This window comes from Poecile atricapillus, chromosome 8 (genome assembly GCF_030490865.1).
Source record: "Poecile atricapillus isolate bPoeAtr1 chromosome 8, bPoeAtr1.hap1, whole genome shotgun sequence".
Lineage (NCBI taxonomy): Eukaryota > Metazoa > Chordata > Aves > Passeriformes > Paridae > Poecile > Poecile atricapillus.
The window spans coordinates 1,839,761-1,860,413 of record NC_081256.1 but is presented as its reverse complement, the minus strand read 5'-3'; positions in this window follow the sequence as shown (position 1 = coordinate 1,860,413).

The window sequence follows — 20,653 nt, the reverse complement described above, 5'->3', positions numbered from 1 at the left end:
GAAGGGGCGTAGCATCCGGCTTGTGTGCAAAGCTTTCAGACTGCCAGAGGACCGCAGCTGTGGTAAGCCCGCTTGCTCATTTGACGTTAGCTGTCGCCTGCAAGAACTTCACCCGCATCTGGTTTATGCTGCTACCTGTTGTTAGGCGACAACAAGGGCACATGTAGCAAATGCTTTTTCCTGTTTAATTTTGCTAGGCCACGCTCTTCTGTGGCTCTTTAGTGCTTGCCAAACTGCTATGTGCGTGCTGCTGCTTCCATCTGACAAGGAGCACAACCTTCTGACAGCAGCTTTCAACTTGCCTAAGAAAGAGCTTGGCCATTTAGATGTGCTGCAAATCTGTGTGTGTGTAAGGTACAGGTGCAAGCTCCTGACAAAGGTGTTCTCCAGGTTCAGTTTCTCCCTGCCAGACACACTGGAAATGTTTTCCTCTGGCATTCGCAGCAAGAGTCGCAGATTGCTTAACTGAGGAGCTCTGAGAATGGAACGGCAAGAGGTGTTCCGCTTTCGTCATAAACAGTGCTCCAGAGCGCTTGGCAACGGGCACAACGAAACGTGTGTGCGGGATAGTGACCATTCACGCCTAGTGCTGGCAATGCACGAGCACTGCCAAAAGGCCAAGGAATCGGCGTAGCATCCGGCTTGTGTGCAAAGCTTTCAGACTGCCAGAGGACCGCAGCTGTGGTAAGCCCGCTTGCTCATTTGACGTTAGCTGTCGCCTGCAAGAACTTCACCCGCATCTGGTTTATGCTGCTACCTGTTGTTAGGCGACAACAAGGGCACATGTAGCAAATGCTTTTTCCTGTTTCATTTTGCTAGGCCACGCTCTTCTGTGGCTCTTTAGTGCTTGCCAAACTGCTATGTGCATGCTGCTGCTTCCATCTGACAAGGAGCACAACCTTCTGACAGCAGCTTTCAACTTGCCTAAGAAAGAGCTTGGCCATTTAGATGTGCTGCAAACCCGTGTGTGTGTAAGGTGCAGGTGCAAGCTCCTGACAATGGTGTTCTCCAGGTTCAGTTTCTATCTGCCAGACGCATTGGAAATGTTTTCCTCTGGCATTCGCAGCAAGAGTCGCAGATTGCTTAACTGAGGAGCTCTGAGAATGGAACGGCAAGAGGTGTTCCGCTTTCGTCATAAACAGTGCTCCAGAGCGCTTGGCAACAGGCACAACGAAACGTGTGTGCGGGATAGTGACCATTCACGCCTAGTGCTGGCAATGCACGAGCACTGCCAAAAGGCCAAGGGAGGCGCTTAGAATCCGGCTTGTGCGCAAAGCTTTCAGACTGCCAGAGGACCGCAGCTGTGGTAAGCCCACTTGCTCATTTGACATTAGCTGTCGCCTGCAAGAACTTCACCCGCATCTGGTTTATGCTGCTACCTGTTGTTAGGCGACAACAAGGGCACATGTAGCAAATGCTTTTTCCTGTTTCATTTTGCTAGGCCACGCTCTTCTGTGGCTCTTTAGTGCTTGCCAAACTGCTATGTGCGTGCTGCTGCTTCCATCTGACAAGGAGCACAACCTTCTGACAGCAGCTTTCAACTTGCCTAAGAAAGAGCTTGGCCATTTAGATGTGCTGAAAACCCGTGTGTGTGTAAGGTGCAGGTGCCAGCTCCTGACAAAGCTTTTCTCCAGGTTCAGTTTCTCCCTGCCAGACGCATTGGAAATGTTTTCCTCTGGCATTCGCAGCAAGAGTCGCAGATTGCTTAACTGAGGAGCTCTGAGAATGGAACGGCAAGAGGTGTTCCGCTTTCGTCATAAACAGTGCTCCAGAGCGCTTGGCAACGGGCACAACGAAACGTGTGTGCGGGATAGTGACCATTCACGCCTAGTGCTGGCAATGCAGGAGCACTGCCAAAAGGCCAAGGAATCGGCGTAGCATCCGGCTTGTGTGCAAAGCTTTCAGACTGCCAGAGGACCGCAGCTGTGGTAAGCCCGCTTGCTCATTTGACGTTAGCTGTCGCCTGCAAGAACTTCACCCGCATCTGGTTTATGCTGCTACCTGTTGTTAGGCGACAACAAGGGCACATGTAGCAAATGCTTTTTCCTGTTTCATTTTGCTAGGCCACGCTCTTCTGTGGCTCTTTAATGCTTGCCAAACTGCTATGTGCATGCTGCTGCTTCCATCTGACAAGAAGCACAACCTTCTGACAGCAGCTTTCAACTTGCCTAAGAAAGAGCTTGGCCATTTAGATGTGCTGCAAACCCGTGTGTGTGTAAGGTGCAGGTGCAAGCTCCTGACAATGGTGTTCTCCAGGTTCAGTTTCTATCTGCCAGACGCATTGGAAATGTTTTCCTCTGGCATTCGCAGCAAGAGTCGCAGATTGCTTAACTGAGGAGCTCTGAGAATGGAACGGCAAGAGGTGTTCCGCTTTCGTCATAAACAGTGCTCCAGAGCGCTTGGCAACGGGCACAACGAAACGTGTGTGCGGGATAGTGACCATTCACACCTAGTGCTGGCAATGCACGAGCACTGCCAAAAGGCCAAGGGAGGCGCTTAGAATCCGGCTTGTGCGCAAAGCTTTCAGACTGCCAGAGGACCGCAGCTGTGGTAAACCCGCTTGCTCATTTGACGTTAGCTGTCGCCTGCAAGAACTTCACCCGCATCTGGTTTATGCTGCTACCTGTTGTTAGGCGACAACAAGGGCACATGTAGCAAATGCTTTTTCCTGGCCCATTTTGCTATGCCACGCTCTTCTGTGGCTCTTTAGTGCTTGCCAAACTGCTATGTGCGTGCTGCTGCTTCCATCTGACAAGGAGCACAACCTTCTGACAGCAGCTTTCAACTTGCCTAAGAAAGAGCTTGGCCATTTAGATGTGCTGAAAACCCGTGTGTGTGTAAGGTGCAGGTGCAAGCTCCTGACAAAGCTTTTCTCCAGGTTCAGTTTCTATCTGCCAGACACATTGGAAATGTTTTCCTCTGGCATTCGCAGCAAGAGTCGCAGATTGCTTAACTGAGGAGCTCTGAGAATGGAACGGCAAGAGGTGTTCCGCTTTCGTCATAAACAGTGCTCCAGAGCGCTTGGCAACGGGCACAACGAAACGTGTGTGCGGGATAGTGACCATTCACGCCTAGTGCTGGCAATGCACGAGCACTGCCAAAAGGCCAAGGAAGGGGCGTAGCATCCGGCTTGTGTGCAAAGCTTTCAGACTGCCAGAGGACCGCAGCTGTGGTAAGCCCGCTTGCTCATTTGACGTTAGCTGTCGCCTGCAAGAACTTCACCCGCATCTGGTTTATGCTGCTACCTGTTGTTAGGCGACAACAAGGGCACATGTAGCAAATGCTTTTTCCTGTTTAATTTTGCTAGGCCACGCTCTTCTGTGGCTCTTTAGTGCTTGCCAAACTGCTATGTGCGTGCTGCTGCTTCCATCTGACAAGGAGCACAACCTTCTGACAGCAGCTTTCAACTTGCCTAAGAAAGAGCTTGGCCATTTAGATGTGCTGCAAATCTGTGTGTGTGTAAGGTACAGGTGCAAGCTCCTGACAAAGGTGTTCTCCAGGTTCAGTTTCTCCCTGCCAGACACACTGGAAATGTTTTCCTCTGGCATTCGCAGCAAGAGTCGCAGATTGCTTAACTGAGGAGCTCTGAGAATGGAACGGCAAGAGGTGTTCCGCTTTCGTCATAAACAGTGCTCCAGAGCGCTTGGCAACGGGCACAACGAAACGTGTGTGCGGGATAGTGACCATTCACGCCTAGTGCTGGCAATGCACGAGCACTGCCAAAAGGCCAAGGAATCGGCGTAGCATCCGGCTTGTGTGCAAAGCTTTCAGACTGCCAGAGGACCGCAGCTGTGGTAAGCCCGCTTGCTCATTTGACGTTAGCTGTCGCCTGCAAGAACTTCACCCGCATCTGGTTTATGCTGCTACCTGTTGTTAGGCGACAACAAGGGCACATGTAGCAAATGCTTTTTCCTGTTTCATTTTGCTAGGCCACGCTCTTCTGTGGCTCTTTAGTGCTTGCCAAACTGCTATGTGCATGCTGCTGCTTCCATCTGACAAGGAGCACAACCTTCTGACAGCAGCTTTCAACTTGCCTAAGAAAGAGCTTGGCCATTTAGATGTGCTGCAAACCCGTGTGTGTGTAAGGTGCAGGTGCAAGCTCCTGACAATGGTGTTCTCCAGGTTCAGTTTCTATCTGCCAGACGCATTGGAAATGTTTTCCTCTGGCATTCGCAGCAAGAGTCGCAGATTGCTTAACTGAGGAGCTCTGAGAATGGAACGGCAAGAGGTGTTCCGCTTTCGTCATAAACAGTGCTCCAGAGCGCTTGGCAACAGGCACAACGAAACGTGTGTGCGGGATAGTGACCATTCACGCCTAGTGCTGGCAATGCACGAGCACTGCCAAAAGGCCAAGGGAGGCGCTTAGAATCCGGCTTGTGCGCAAAGCTTTCAGACTGCCAGAGGACCGCAGCTGTGGTAAGCCCACTTGCTCATTTGACATTAGCTGTCGCCTGCAAGAACTTCACCCGCATCTGGTTTATGCTGCTACCTGTTGTTAGGCGACAACAAGGGCACATGTAGCAAATGCTTTTTCCTGTTTCATTTTGCTAGGCCACGCTCTTCTGTGGCTCTTTAGTGCTTGCCAAACTGCTATGTGCGTGCTGCTGCTTCCATCTGACAAGGAGCACAACCTTCTGACAGCAGCTTTCAACTTGCCTAAGAAAGAGCTTGGCCATTTAGATGTGCTGAAAACCCGTGTGTGTGTAAGGTGCAGGTGCCAGCTCCTGACAAAGCTTTTCTCCAGGTTCAGTTTCTCCCTGCCAGACGCATTGGAAATGTTTTCCTCTGGCATTCGCAGCAAGAGTCGCAGATTGCTTAACTGAGGAGCTCTGAGAATGGAACGGCAAGAGGTGTTCCGCTTTCGTCATAAACAGTGCTCCAGAGCGCTTGGCAACGGGCACAACGAAACGTGTGTGCGGGATAGTGACCATTCACACCTAGTGCTGGCAATGCACGAGCACTGCCAAAAGGCCAAGGGAGGCGCTTAGCATCCGGCTTGTGCGCAAAGCTTTCAGACTGCCAGAGGACCGCAGCTGTGGTAAACCCGCTTGCTCATTTGACGTTAGCTGTCGCCTGCAAGAACTTCACCCGCATCTGGTTTATGCTGCTACCTGTTGTTAGGCGACAACAAGGGCACATGTAGCAAATGCTTTTTCCTGTTTCATTTTGCTAGGCCACGCTCTTCTGTGGCTCTTTAGTGCTTGCCAAACTGCTATGTGCGTGCTGCTGCTTCCATCTGACAAGGAGCACAACCTTCTGACAGCAGCTTTCAACTTGCCTAAGAAAGAGCTTGGCCATTTAGATGTGCTGAAAACCCGTGTGTGTGTAAGGTGCAGGTGCAAGCTCCTGACAAAGCTTTTCTCCAGGTTCAGTTTCTATCTGCCAGACACATTGGAAATGTTTTCCTCTGGCATTCGCAGCAAGAGTCGCAGATTGCTTAACTGAGGAGCTCTGAGAATGGAACGGCAAGAGGTGTTCCGCTTTCGTCATAAACAGTGCTCCAGAGCGCTTGGCAACGGGCACAACGAAACGTGTGTGCGGGATAGTGACCATTCACGCCTAGTGCTGACAATGCACGAGCACTGCCAAAAGGCCAAGGAAGGGGCGTAGCATCCGGCTTGTGTGCAAAGCTTTCAGACTGCCAGAGGACCGCAGCTGTGGTAAGCCCGCTTGCTCATTTGACGTTAGCTGTCGCCTGCAAGAACTTCACCCGCATCTGGTTTATGCTGCTACCTGTTGTTAGGCGACAACAAGGGCACATGTAGCAAATGCTTTTTCCTGTTTAATTTTGCTATGCCACGCTCTTCTGTGGCTCTTTAGTGCTTGCCAAACTGCTATGTGCGTGCTGCTGCTTCCATCTGACAAGGAGCACAACCTTCTGACAGCAGCTTTCAACTTGCCTAAGAAAGAGCTTGGCCATTTAGATGTGCTGCAAATCTGTGTGTGTGTAAGGTACAGGTGCAAGCTCCTGACAAAGGTGTTCTCCAGGTTCAGTTTCTCCCTGCCAGACACATTGGAAATGTTTTCCTCTGGCATTCGCAGCAAGAGTCGCAGATTGCTTAACTGAGGAGCTCTGAGAATGGAACGGCAAGAGGTGTTCCGCTTTCGTCATAAACAGTGCTCCAGAGCGCTTGGCAACGGGCACAACGAAACGTGTGTGCGGGATAGTGACCATTCACGCCTAGTGCTGGCAATGCAGGAGCACTGCCAAAAGGCCAAGGAATCGGCGTAGCATCCGGCTTGTGTGCAAAGCTTTCAGACTGCCAGAGGACCGCAGCTGTGGTAAGCCCGCTTGCTCATTTGACGTTAGCTGTCGCCTGCAAGAACTTCACCCGCATCTGGTTTATGCTGCTACCTGTTGTTAGGCGACAACAAGGGCACATGTAGCAAATGCTTTTTCCTGTTTCATTTTGCTAGGCCACGCTCTTCTGTGGCTCTTTAGTGCTTGCCAAACTGCTATGTGCATGCTGCTGCTTCCATCTGACAAGGAGCACAACCTTCTGACAGCAGCTTTCAACTTGCCTAAGAAAGAGCTTGGCCATTTAGATGTGCTGCAAACCCGTGTGTGTGTAAGGTGCAGGTGCAAGCTCCTGACAATGGTGTTCTCCAGGTTCAGTTTCTATCTGCCAGACGCATTGGAAATGTTTTCCTCTGGCATTCGCAGCAAGAGTCGCAGATTGCTTAACTGAGGAGCTCTGAGAATGGAACGGCAAGAGGTGTTCCGCTTTCGTCATAAACAGTGCTCCAGAGCGCTTGGCAACAGGCACAACGAAACGTGTGTGCGGGATAGTGACCATTCACGCCTAGTGCTGGCAATGCACGAGCACTGCCAAAAGGCCAAGGGAGGCGCTTAGAATCCGGCTTGTGCGCAAAGCTTTCAGACTGCCAGAGGACCGCAGCTGTGGTAAGCCCACTTGCTCATTTGACGTTAGCTGTCGCCTGCAAGAACTTCACCCGCATCTGGTTTATGCTGCTACCTGTTGTTAGGCGACAACAAGGGCACATGTAGCAAATGCTTTTTCCTGTTTCATTTTGCTAGGCCACGCTCTTCTGTGGCTCTTTAGTGCTTGCCAAACTGCTATGTGCGTGCTGCTGCTTCCATCTGACAAGGAGCACAACCTTCTGACAGCAGCTTTCAACTTGCCTAAGAAAGAGCTTGGCCATTTAGATGTGCTGAAAACCCGTGTGTGTGTAAGGTGCAGGTGCCAGCTCCTGACAAAGCTTTTCTCCAGGTTCAGTTTCTCCCTGCCAGACGCATTGGAAATGTTTTCCTCTGGCATTCGCAGCAAGAGTCGCAGATTGCTTAACTGAGGAGCTCTGAGAATGGAACGGCAAGAGGTGTTCCGCTTTCGTCATAAACAGTGCTCCAGAGCGCTTGGCAACGGGCACAACGAAACGTGTGTGCGGGATAGTGACCATTCACGCCTAGTGCTGGCAATGCACGAGCACTGCCAAAAGGCCAAGGAAGGGGCGTAGCATCCGGCTTGTGTGCAAAGCTTTCAGACTGCCAGAGGACCGCAGCTGTAGTAAGCCCGCTTGCTCATTTGACGTTAGCTGTCGCCTGCAAGAACTTCACCCGCATCTGGTTTATGCTGCTACCTGTTGTTAGGCGACAACAAGGGCACATGTAGCAAATGCTTTTTCCTGGCCCATTTTGCTATGCCACGCTCTTCTGTGGCTCTTTAATGCTTGCCAAACTGCTATGTGCATGCTGCTGCTTCCATCTGACAAGGAGCACAACCTTCTGACAGCAGCTTTCAACTTGCCTAAGGAAGAGCTTGGCCATTTAGATGTGCTGCAAATCTGTGTGTGTGTAAGGTGCAGGTGCAAGCTCCTGACAATGGTGTTCTCCAGGTTCAGTTTCTATCTGCCAGACGCATTGGAAATGTTTTCCTCTGGCATTCGCAGCAAGAGTCGCAGATTGCTTAACTGAGGAGCTCTGAGAATGGAACGGCAAGAGGTGTTCCGCTTTCGTCATAAACAGTGCTCCAGAGCGCTTGGCAACGGGCACAACGAAACGTGTGTGCGGGATAGTGACCATTCACGCCTAGTGCTGGCAATGCACGAGCACTGCCAAAAGGCCAAGGAATCGGCGTAGCATCCGGCTTGTGTGCAAAGCTTTCAGACTGCCAGAGGACCGCAGCTGTGGTAAGCCCGCTTGCTCATTTGACGTTAGCTGTCGCCTGCAAGAACTTCACCCGCATCTGGTTTATGCTGCTACCTGTTGTTAGGCGACAACAAGGGCACATGTAGCAAATGCTTTTTCCTGGCCCATTTTGCTATGCCACGCTCTTCTGTGGCTCTTTAATGCTTGCCAAACTGCTATGTGCATGCTGCTGCTTCCATCTGACAAGGAGCACAACCTTCTGACAGCAGCTTTCAACTTGCCTAAGAAAGAGCTTGGCCATTTAGATGTGCTGCAAACCCGTGTGTGTGTAAGGTGCAGGTGCAAGCTCCTGACAATGGTGTTCTCCAGGTTCAGTTTCTATCTGCCAGACGCATTGGAAATGTTTTCCTCTGGCATTCGCAGCAAGAGTCGCAGATTGCTTAACTGAGGAGCTCTGAGAATGGAACGGCAAGAGGTGTTCCGCTTTCGTCATAAACAGTGCTCCAGAGCGCTTGGCAACGGGCACAACGAAACGTGTGTGCGGGATAGTGACCATTCACACCTAGTGCTGGCAATGCACGAGCACTGCCAAAAGGCCAAGGGAGGCGCTTAGAATCCGGCTTGTGCGCAAAGCTTTCAGACTGCCAGAGGACCGCAGCTGTGGTAAACCCGCTTGCTCATTTGACGTTAGCTGTCGCCTGCAAGAACTTCACCCGCATCTGGTTTATGCTGCTACCTGTTGTTAGGCGACAACAAGGGCACATGTAGCAAATGCTTTTTCCTGGCCCATTTTGCTATGCCACGCTCTTCTGTGGCTCTTTAGTGCTTGCCAAACTGCTATGTGCGTGCGGCTGCTTCCATCTGACAAGGAGCACAACCTTCTGACAGCAGCTTTCAACTTGCCTAAGAAAGAGCTTGGCCATTTAGATGTGCTGAAAACCCGTGTGTGTGTAAGGTGCAGGTGCAAGCTCCTGACAAAGCTTTTCTCCAGGTTCAGTTTCTATCTGCCAGACACATTGGAAATGTTTTCCTCTGGCATTCGCAGCAAGAGTCGCAGATTGCTTAACTGAGGAGCTCTGAGAATGGAACGGCAAGAGGTGTTCCGCTTTCGTCATAAACAGTGCTCCAGAGCGCTTGGCAACGGGCACAACGAAACGTGTGTGCGGGATAGTGACCATTCACGCCTAGTGCTGGCAATGCACGAGCACTGCCAAAAGGCCAAGGAAGGGGCGTAGCATCCGGCTTGTGTGCAAAGCTTTCAGACTGCCAGAGGACCGCAGCTGTGGTAAGCCCGCTTGCTCATTTGACGTTAGCTGTCGCCTGCAAGAACTTCACCCGCATCTGGTTTATGCTGCTACCTGTTGTTAGGCGACAACAAGGGCACATGTAGCAAATGCTTTTTCCTGTTTAATTTTGCTATGCCACGCTCTTCTGTGGCTCTTTAGTGCTTGCCAAACTGCTATGTGCGTGCTGCTGCTTCCATCTGACAAGGAGCACAACCTTCTGACAGCAGCTTTCAACTTGCCTAAGAAAGAGCTTGGCCATTTAGATGTGCTGCAAATCTGTGTGTGTGTAAGGTACAGGTGCAAGCTCCTGACAAAGGTGTTCTCCAGGTTCAGTTTCTCCCTGCCAGACACATTGGAAATGTTTTCCTCTGGCATTCGCAGCAAGAGTCGCAGATTGCTTAACTGAGGAGCTCTGAGAATGGAACGGCAAGAGGTGTTCCGCTTTCGTCATAAACAGTGCTCCAGAGCGCTTGGCAACGGGCACAACGAAACGTGTGTGCGGGATAGTGACCATTCACGCCTAGTGCTGGCAATGCAGGAGCACTGCCAAAAGGCCAAGGAATCGGCGTAGCATCCGGCTTGTGTGCAAAGCTTTCAGACTGCCAGAGGACCGCAGCTGTGGTAAGCCCGCTTGCTCATTTGACGTTAGCTGTCGCCTGCAAGAACTTCACCCGCATCTGGTTTATGCTGCTACCTGTTGTTAGGCGACAACAAGGGCACATGTAGCAAATGCTTTTTCCTGTTTCATTTTGCTAGGCCACGCTCTTCTGTGGCTCTTTAGTGCTTGCCAAACTGCTATGTGCATGCTGCTGCTTCCATCTGACAAGGAGCACAACCTTCTGACAGCAGCTTTCAACTTGCCTAAGAAAGAGCTTGGCCATTTAGATGTGCTGAAAACCCGTGTGTGTGTAAGGTGCAGGTGCAAGCTCCTGACAAAGCTTTTCTCCAGGTTCAGTTTCTATCTGCCAGACACATTGGAAATGTTTTCCTCTGGCATTCGCAGCAAGAGTCGCAGATTGCTTAACTGAGGAGCTCTGAGAATGGAACGGCAAGAGGTGTTCCGCTTTCGTCATAAACAGTGCTCCAGAGCGCTTGGCAACGGGCACAACGAAACGTGTGTGCGGGATAGTGACCATTCACGCCTAGTGCTGACAATGCACGAGCACTGCCAAAAGGCCAAGGAAGGGGCGTAGCATCCGGCTTGTGTGCAAAGCTTTCAGACTGCCAGAGGACCGCAGCTGTGGTAAGCCCGCTTGCTCATTTGACGTTAGCTGTCGCCTGCAAGAACTTCACCCGCATCTGGTTTATGCTGCTACCTGTTGTTAGGCGACAACAAGGGCACATGTAGCAAATGCTTTTTCCTGTTTAATTTTGCTATGCCACGCTCTTCTGTGGCTCTTTAGTGCTTGCCAAACTGCTATGTGCGTGCTGCTGCTTCCATCTGACAAGGAGCACAACCTTCTGACAGCAGCTTTCAACTTGCCTAAGAAAGAGCTTGGCCATTTAGATGTGCTGCAAATCTGTGTGTGTGTAAGGTACAGGTGCAAGCTCCTGACAAAGGTGTTCTCCAGGTTCAGTTTCTCCCTGCCAGACACATTGGAAATGTTTTCCTCTGGCATTCGCAGCAAGAGTCGCAGATTGCTTAACTGAGGAGCTCTGAGAATGGAACGGCAAGAGGTGTTCCGCTTTCGTCATAAACAGTGCTCCAGAGCGCTTGGCAACGGGCACAACGAAACGTGTGTGCGGGATAGTGACCATTCACGCCTAGTGCTGGCAATGCAGGAGCACTGCCAAAAGGCCAAGGAATCGGCGTAGCATCCGGCTTGTGTGCAAAGCTTTCAGACTGCCAGAGGACCGCAGCTGTGGTAAGCCCGCTTGCTCATTTGACGTTAGCTGTCGCCTGCAAGAACTTCACCCGCATCTGGTTTATGCTGCTACCTGTTGTTAGGCGACAACAAGGGCACATGTAGCAAATGCTTTTTCCTGTTTCATTTTGCTAGGCCACGCTCTTCTGTGGCTCTTTAGTGCTTGCCAAACTGCTATGTGCATGCTGCTGCTTCCATCTGACAAGGAGCACAACCTTCTGACAGCAGCTTTCAACTTGCCTAAGAAAGAGCTTGGCCATTTAGATGTGCTGCAAACCCGTGTGTGTGTAAGGTGCAGGTGCAAGCTCCTGACAATGGTGTTCTCCAGGTTCAGTTTCTATCTGCCAGACGCATTGGAAATGTTTTCCTCTGGCATTCGCAGCAAGAGTCGCAGATTGCTTAACTGAGGAGCTCTGAGAATGGAACGGCAAGAGGTGTTCCGCTTTCGTCATAAACAGTGCTCCAGAGCGCTTGGCAACAGGCACAACGAAACGTGTGTGCGGGATAGTGACCATTCACGCCTAGTGCTGGCAATGCACGAGCACTGCCAAAAGGCCAAGGGAGGCGCTTAGAATCCGGCTTGTGCGCAAAGCTTTCAGACTGCCAGAGGACCGCAGCTGTGGTAAGCCCACTTGCTCATTTGACGTTAGCTGTCGCCTGCAAGAACTTCACCCGCATCTGGTTTATGCTGCTACCTGTTGTTAGGCGACAACAAGGGCACATGTAGCAAATGCTTTTTCCTGTTTCATTTTGCTAGGCCACGCTCTTCTGTGGCTCTTTAGTGCTTGCCAAACTGCTATGTGCGTGCTGCTGCTTCCATCTGACAAGGAGCACAACCTTCTGACAGCAGCTTTCAACTTGCCTAAGAAAGAGCTTGGCCATTTAGATGTGCTGAAAACCCGTGTGTGTGTAAGGTGCAGGTGCCAGCTCCTGACAAAGCTTTTCTCCAGGTTCAGTTTCTCCCTGCCAGACGCATTGGAAATGTTTTCCTCTGGCATTCGCAGCAAGAGTCGCAGATTGCTTAACTGAGGAGCTCTGAGAATGGAACGGCAAGAGGTGTTCCGCTTTCGTCATAAACAGTGCTCCAGAGCGCTTGGCAACGGGCACAACGAAACGTGTGTGCGGGATAGTGACCATTCACGCCTAGTGCTGGCAATGCACGAGCACTGCCAAAAGGCCAAGGAAGGGGCGTAGCATCCGGCTTGTGTGCAAAGCTTTCAGACTGCCAGAGGACCGCAGCTGTAGTAAGCCCGCTTGCTCATTTGACGTTAGCTGTCGCCTGCAAGAACTTCACCCGCATCTGGTTTATGCTGCTACCTGTTGTTAGGCGACAACAAGGGCACATGTAGCAAATGCTTTTTCCTGGCCCATTTTGCTATGCCACGCTCTTCTGTGGCTCTTTAATGCTTGCCAAACTGCTATGTGCATGCTGCTGCTTCCATCTGACAAGGAGCACAACCTTCTGACAGCAGCTTTCAACTTGCCTAAGGAAGAGCTTGGCCATTTAGATGTGCTGCAAATCTGTGTGTGTGTAAGGTGCAGGTGCAAGCTCCTGACAATGGTGTTCTCCAGGTTCAGTTTCTATCTGCCAGACGCATTGGAAATGTTTTCCTCTGGCATTCGCAGCAAGAGTCGCAGATTGCTTAACTGAGGAGCTCTGAGAATGGAACGGCAAGAGGTGTTCCGCTTTCGTCATAAACAGTGCTCCAGAGCGCTTGGCAACGGGCACAACGAAACGTGTGTGCGGGATAGTGACCATTCACGCCTAGTGCTGGCAATGCACGAGCACTGCCAAAAGGCCAAGGAATCGGCGTAGCATCCGGCTTGTGTGCAAAGCTTTCAGACTGCCAGAGGACCGCAGCTGTGGTAAGCCCGCTTGCTCATTTGACGTTAGCTGTCGCCTGCAAGAACTTCACCCGCATCTGGTTTATGCTGCTACCTGTTGTTAGGCGACAACAAGGGCACATGTAGCAAATGCTTTTTCCTGTTTAATTTTGCTAGGCCACGCTCTTCTGTGGCTCTTTAGTGCTTGCCAAACTGCTATGTGCGTGCTGCTGCTTCCATCTGACAAGGAGCACAACCTTCTGACAGCAGCTTTCAACTTGCCTAAGAAAGAGCTTGGCCATTTAGATGTGCTGCAAATCTGTGTGTGTGTAAGGTACAGGTGCAAGCTCCTGACAAAGGTGTTCTCCAGGTTCAGTTTCTCCCTGCCAGACACATTGGAAATGTTTTCCTCTGGCATTCGCAGCAAGAGTCGCAGATTGCTTAACTGAGGAGCTCTGAGAATGGAACGGCAAGAGGTGTTCCGCTTTCGTCATAAACAGTGCTCCAGAGCGCTTGGCAACGGGCACAACGAAACGTGTGTGCGGGATAGTGACCATTCACGCCTAGTGCTGGCAATGCAGGAGCACTGCCAAAAGGCCAAGGAATCGGCGTAGCATCCGGCTTGTGTGCAAAGCTTTCAGACTGCCAGAGGACCGCAGCTGTGGTAAGCCCGCTTGCTCATTTGACGTTAGCTGTCGCCTGCAAGAACTTCACCCGCATCTGGTTTATGCTGCTACCTGTTGTTAGGCGACAACAAGGGCACATGTAGCAAATGCTTTTTCCTGTTTCATTTTGCTAGGCCACGCTCTTCTGTGGCTCTTTAGTGCTTGCCAAACTGCTATGTGCATGCTGCTGCTTCCATCTGACAAGGAGCACAACCTTCTGACAGCAGCTTTCAACTTGCCTAAGAAAGAGCTTGGCCATTTAGATGTGCTGCAAACCCGTGTGTGTGTAAGGTGCAGGTGCAAGCTCCTGACAATGGTGTTCTCCAGGTTCAGTTTCTATCTGCCAGACGCATTGGAAATGTTTTCCTCTGGCATTCGCAGCAAGAGTCGCAGATTGCTTAACTGAGGAGCTCTGAGAATGGAACGGCAAGAGGTGTTCCGCTTTCGTCATAAACAGTGCTCCAGAGCGCTTGGCAACAGGCACAACGAAACGTGTGTGCGGGATAGTGACCATTCACGCCTAGTGCTGGCAATGCACGAGCACTGCCAAAAGGCCAAGGGAGGCGCTTAGAATCCGGCTTGTGCGCAAAGCTTTCAGACTGCCAGAGGACCGCAGCTGTGGTAAGCCCACTTGCTCATTTGACGTTAGCTGTCGCCTGCAAGAACTTCACCCGCATCTGGTTTATGCTGCTACCTGTTGTTAGGCGACAACAAGGGCACATGTAGCAAATGCTTTTTCCTGGCCCATTTTGCTAGGCCACGCTCTTCTGTGGCTCTTTAGTGCTTCCCAAACTGCTATGTGCGTGCTGCTGCTTCCATCTGACAAGGAGCACAACCTTCTGACAGCAGCTTTCAACTTGCCTAAGAAAGAGCTTGGCCATTTAGATGTGCTGAAAACCCGTGTGTGTGTAAGGTGCAGGTGCCAGCTCCTGACAAAGCTTTTCTCCAGGTTCAGTTTCTCCCTGCCAGACGCATTGGAAATGTTTTCCTCTGGCATTCGCAGCAAGAGTCGCAGATTGCTTAACTGAGGAGCTCTGAGAATGGAACGGCAAGAGGTGTTCCGCTTTCGTCATAAACAGTGCTCCAGAGCGCTTGGCAACGGGCACAACGAAACGTGTGTGCGGGATAGTGACCATTCACACCTAGTGCTGGCAATGCACGAGCACTGCCAAAAGGCCAAGGGAGGCGCTTAGAATCCGGCTTGTGCGCAAAGCTTTCAGACTGCCAGAGGACCGCAGCTGTGGTAAACCCGCTTGCTCATTTGACGTTAGCTGTCGCCTGCAAGAACTTCACCCGCATCTGGTTTATGCTGCTACCTGTTGTTAGGCGACAACAAGGGCACATGTAGCAAATGCTTTTTCCTGTTTCATTTTGCTATGCCACGCTCTTCTGTGGCTCTTTAGTGCTTGCCAAACTGCTATGTGCGTGCTGCTGCTTCCATCTGACAAGGAGCACAACCTTCTGACAGCAGCTTTCAACTTGCCTAAGAAAGAGCTTGGCCATTTAGATGTGCTGCAAACCCGTGTGTGTGTAAGGTGCAGGTGCAAGCTCCTGACAATGGTGTTCTCCAGGTTCAGTTTCTATCTGCCAGACGCATTGGAAATGTTTTCCTCTGGCATTCGCAGCAAGAGTCGCAGATTGCTTAACTGAGGAGCTCTGAGAATGGAACGGCAAGAGGTGTTCCGCTTTCGTCATAAACAGTGCTCCAGAGCGCTTGGCAACAGGCACAACGAAACGTGTGTGCGGGATAGTGACCATTCACGCCTAGTGCTGGCAATGCACGAGCACTGCCAAAAGGCCAAGGGAGGCGCTTAGAATCCGGCTTGTGCGCAAAGCTTTCAGACTGCCAGAGGACCGGAGCTGTGGTAAGCCCACTTGCTCATTTGACGTTAGCTGTCGCCTGCAAGAACTTCACCCGCATCTGGTTTATGCTGCTACTTGTTGTTAGGCGACAACAAGGGCACATGTAGCAAATGCTTTTTCCTGTTTCATTTTGCTATGCCACGCTCTTCTGTGGCTCTTTAGTGCTTCCCAAACTGCTATGTGCGTGCTGCTGCTTCCATCTGACAAGGAGCACAACCTTCTGACAGCAGCTTTCAACTTGCCTAAGAAAGAGCTTGGCCATTTAGATGTGCTGAAAACCCGTGTGTGTGTAAGGTGCAGGTGCAAGCTCCTGACAAAGCTTTTCTCCAGGTTCAGTTTCTCCCTGCCAGACACATTGGAAATGTTTTCCTCTGGCATTCGCAGCAAGAGTCGCAGATTGCTTAACTGAGGAGCTCTGAGAATGGAACGGCAAGAGGTGTTCCGCTTTCGTCATAAACAGTGCTCCAGAGCGCTTGGCAACGGGCACAACGAAACGTGTGTGCGGGATAGTGACCATTCACGCCTAGTGCTGGCAATGCACGAGCACTGCCAAAAGGCCAAGGAATCGGCGTAGCATCCGGCTTGTGTGCAAAGCTTTCAGACTGCCAGAGGACCGCAGCTGTGGTAAGCCCGCTTGCTCATTTGACGTTAGCTGTCGCCTGCAAGAACTTCACCCGCATCTGGTTTATGCTGCTACCTGTTGTTAGGCGACAACAAGGGCACATGTAGCAAATGCTTTTTCCTGTTTCATTTTGCTAGGCCACGCTCTTCTGTGGCTCTTTAGTGCTTGCCAAACTGCTATGTGCGTGCTGCTGCTTCCATCTGACAAGGAGCACAACCTTCTGACAGCAGCTTTCAACTTGCCTAAGAAAGAGCTTGGCCATTTAGATGTGCTGCAAATCTGTGTGTGTGTAAGGTACAGGTGCAAGCTCCTGACAAAGGTGTTCTCCAGGTTCAGTTTCTCCCTGCCAGACGCATTGGAAATGTTTTCCTCTGGCATTCGCAGCAAGAGTCGCAGATTGCTTAACTGAGGAGCTCTGAGAATGGAACGGCAAGAGGTGTTCCGCTTTCGTCATAAACAGTGCTCCAGAGCGCTTGGCAACAGGCACAACGAAACGTGTGTGCGGGATAGTGACCATTCACGCCTAGTGCTGGCAATGCACGAGCACTGCCAAAAGGCCAAGGGAGGCGCTTAGAATCCGGCTTGTGCGCAAAGCTTTCAGACTGCCAGAGGACCGCAGCTGTGGTAAGCCCACTTGCTCATTTGACGTTAGCTGTCGCCTGCAAGAACTTCACCCGCATCTGGTTTATGCTGCTACCTGTTGTTAGGCGACAACAAGGGCACATGTAGCAAATGCTTTTTCCTGGCCCATTTTGCTAGGCCACGCTCTTCTGTGGCTCTTTAGTGCTTCCCAAACTGCTATGTGCGTGCTGCTGCTTCCATCTGACAAGGAGCACAACCTTCTGACAGCAGCTTTCAACTTGCCTAAGAAAGAGCTTGGCCATTTAGATGTGCTGAAAACCCGTGTGTGTGTAAGGTGCAGGTGCCAGCTCCTGACAAAGCTTTTCTCCAGGTTCAGTTTCTCCCTGCCAGACGCATTGGAAATGTTTTCCTCTGGCATTCGCAGCAAGAGTCGCAGATTGCTTAACTGAGGAGCTCTGAGAATGGAACGGCAAGAGGTGTTCCGCTTTCGTCATAAACAGTGCTCCAGAGCGCTTGGCAACGGGCACAACGAAACGTGTGTGCGGGATAGTGACCATTCACACCTAGTGCTGGCAATGCACGAGCACTGCCAAAAGGCCAAGGGAGGCGCTTAGAATCCGGCTTGTGCGCAAAGCTTTCAGACTGCCAGAGGACCGCAGCTGTGGTAAACCCGCTTGCTCATTTGACGTTAGCTGTCGCCTGCAAGAACTTCACCCGCATCTGGTTTATGCTGCTACCTGTTGTTAGGCGACAACAAGGGCACATGTAGCAAATGCTTTTTCCTGTTTCATTTTGCTATGCCACGCTCTTCTGTGGCTCTTTAGTGCTTGCCAAACTGCTATGTGCGTGCTGCTGCTTCCATCTGACAAGGAGCACAACCTTCTGACAGCAGCTTTCAACTTGCCTAAGAAAGAGCTTGGCCATTTAGATGTGCTGCAAACCCGTGTGTGTGTAAGGTGCAGGTGCAAGCTCCTGACAATGGTGTTCTCCAGGTTCAGTTTCTATCTGCCAGACGCATTGGAAATGTTTTCCTCTGGCATTCGCAGCAAGAGTCGCAGATTGCTTAACTGAGGAGCTCTGAGAATGGAACGGCAAGAGGTGTTCCGCTTTCGTCATAAACAGTGCTCCAGAGCGCTTGGCAACAGGCACAACGAAACGTGTGTGCGGGATAGTGACCATTCACGCCTAGTGCTGGCAATGCACGAGCACTGCCAAAAGGCCAAGGGAGGCGCTTAGAATCCGGCTTGTGCGCAAAGCTTTCAGACTGCCAGAGGACCGGAGCTGTGGTAAGCCCACTTGCTCATTTGACGTTAGCTGTCGCCTGCAAGAACTTCACCCGCATCTGGTTTATGCTGCTACTTGTTGTTAGGCGACAACAAGGGCACATGTAGCAAATGCTTTTTCCTGTTTCATTTTGCTATGCCACGCTCTTCTGTGGCTCTTTAGTGCTTCCCAAACTGCTATGTGCGTGCTGCTGCTTCCATCTGACAAGGAGCACAACCTTCTGACAGCAGCTTTCAACTTGCCTAAGAAAGAGCTTGGCCATTTAGATGTGCTGAAAACCCGTGTGTGTGTAAGGTGCAGGTGCAAGCTCCTGACAAAGCTTTTCTCCAGGTTCAGTTTCTCCCTGCCAGACACATTGGAAATGTTTTCCTCTGGCATTCGCAGCAAGAGTCGCAGATTGCTTAACTGAGGAGCTCTGAGAATGGAACGGCAAGAGGTGTTCCGCTTTCGTCATAAACAGTGCTCCAGAGCGCTTGGCAACGGGCACAACGAAACGTGTGTGCGGGATAGTGACCATTCACGCCTAGTGCTGGCAATGCACGAGCACTGCCAAAAGGCCAAGGAATCGGCGTAGCATCCGGCTTGTGTGCAAAGCTTTCAGACTGCCAGAGGACCGCAGCTGTGGTAAGCCCGCTTGCTCATTTGACGTTAGCTGTCGCCTGCAAGAACTTCACCCGCATCTGGTTTATGCTGCTACCTGTTGTTAGGCGACAACAAGGGCACATGTAGCAAATGCTTTTTCCTGTTTCATTTTGCTAGGCCACGCTCTTCTGTGGCTCTTTAGTGCTTGCCAAACTGCTATGTGCGTGCTGCTGCTTCCATCTGACAAGGAGCACAACCTTCTGACAGCAGCTTTCAACTTGCCTAAGAAAGAGCTTGGCCATTTAGATGTGCTGCAAATCTGTGTGTGTGTAAGGTACAGGTGCAAGCTCCTGACAAAGGTGTTCTCCAGGTTCAGTTTCTCCCTGCCAGACGCATTGGAAATGTTTTCCTCTGGCATTCGCAGCAAGAGTCGCAGATTGCTTAACTGAGGAGCTCTGAGAATGGAACGGCAAGAGGTGTTCCGCTTTCGTCATAAACAGTGCTCCAGAGCGCTTGGCAACGGGCACAACGAAAACGTGTGTGCGGGATAGTGACCATTCACGCCTAGTGCTGGCAATGCACGAGCACTGCCAAAAGGCCAAGGGAGGCGCTTAGCATCCGGCTTGTGCGCAAAGCTTTCAGACTGCCAGAGGACCGCAGCTATGGTAAACCCGCTTGCTCATTTGACGTTAGCTGTCGCCTGCAAGAACTTCACCCGCATCTGGTTTATGCTGCTACCTGTTGTTAGGAGACAACAAGGGCACATGTAGCAAATGCTTTTTCCTGTTTCATTTTGCTAGGCCACGCTCTTCTGTGGCTCTTTAGTGCTTGCCAAACTGCTATGTGCGTGCTGCTGCTTCCATCTGACAAGGAGCACAACCTTCTGACAGCAGCTTTCAACTTGCCTAAGAAAGAGCTTGGCCATTTAGATGTGCTGCAAATCTGTGTGTGTGTAAGGTGCAGGTGCAAGCTCCTGACAATGGTGTTCTCCAGGTTCAGTTTCTATCTGCCAGACGCATTGGAAATGTTTTCCTCTGGCATTCGCAGCAAGAGTCGCAGATTGCTTAACTGAGGAGCTCTGAGAATGGAACGGCAAGAGGTGTTCCGCTTTCGTCATAAACAGTGCTCCAGAGCGCTTGGCAACGGGCACAACGAAACGTGTGTGCGGAATAGTGACCATTCACGCCTAGTGCTGGCAATGCAGGAGCACTGCCAAAAGGCCAAGGAATCGGCGTAGCATCCGGCTTGTGTGCAAAGCTTTCAGACTGCCAGAGGACCGCAGCTGTGGTAAGCCCGCTTGCTCATTTGACGTTAGCTGTCGCCTGCAAGAACTTCACCCGCATCTGGTTTATGCTGCTACCTGTTGTTAGGCGACAACAAGGGCACATGTAGCAAATGCTTTTTACTGTTTCATTTTGCTAGGCCACGCTCTTCTGTGGCTCTTTAGTGCTTGCCAAACTGCTATGTGCGTGCTGCTGCTTCCATCTGACAAGGAGCACAACCTTCTGACAGCAGCTTTCAACTTGCCTAAGGAAGAGCTTGGCCATTTAGATGTGCTGCAAATCTGTGTGTGTGTAAGGTGCAGGTGCAAGCTCCTGACAATGGTGTTCTCCAGGTTCAGTTTCTATCTGCCAGACGCATTGGAAATGTTTTCCTCTGGCATTCGCAGCAAGAGTCGCAGATTGCTTAACTGAGGAGCTCTGAGAATGGAACGGCAAGAGGTGTTCCGCTTTCGTCATAAACAGTGCTCCAGAGCGCTTGGCAACGGGCACAACGAAACGTGTGTGCGGGATAGTGACCATTCACGCCTAGTGCTGGCAATGCACGAGCACTGCCAAAAGGCCAAGGGAGGCGCTTAGAATCCGGCTTGTGCGCAAAGCTTTCAGACTGCCAGAGGACCGCAGCTATGGTAAACCCGCTTGCTCATTTGACGTTAGCTGTCACCTGCAAGAACTTCACCCGCATCTGGTTTA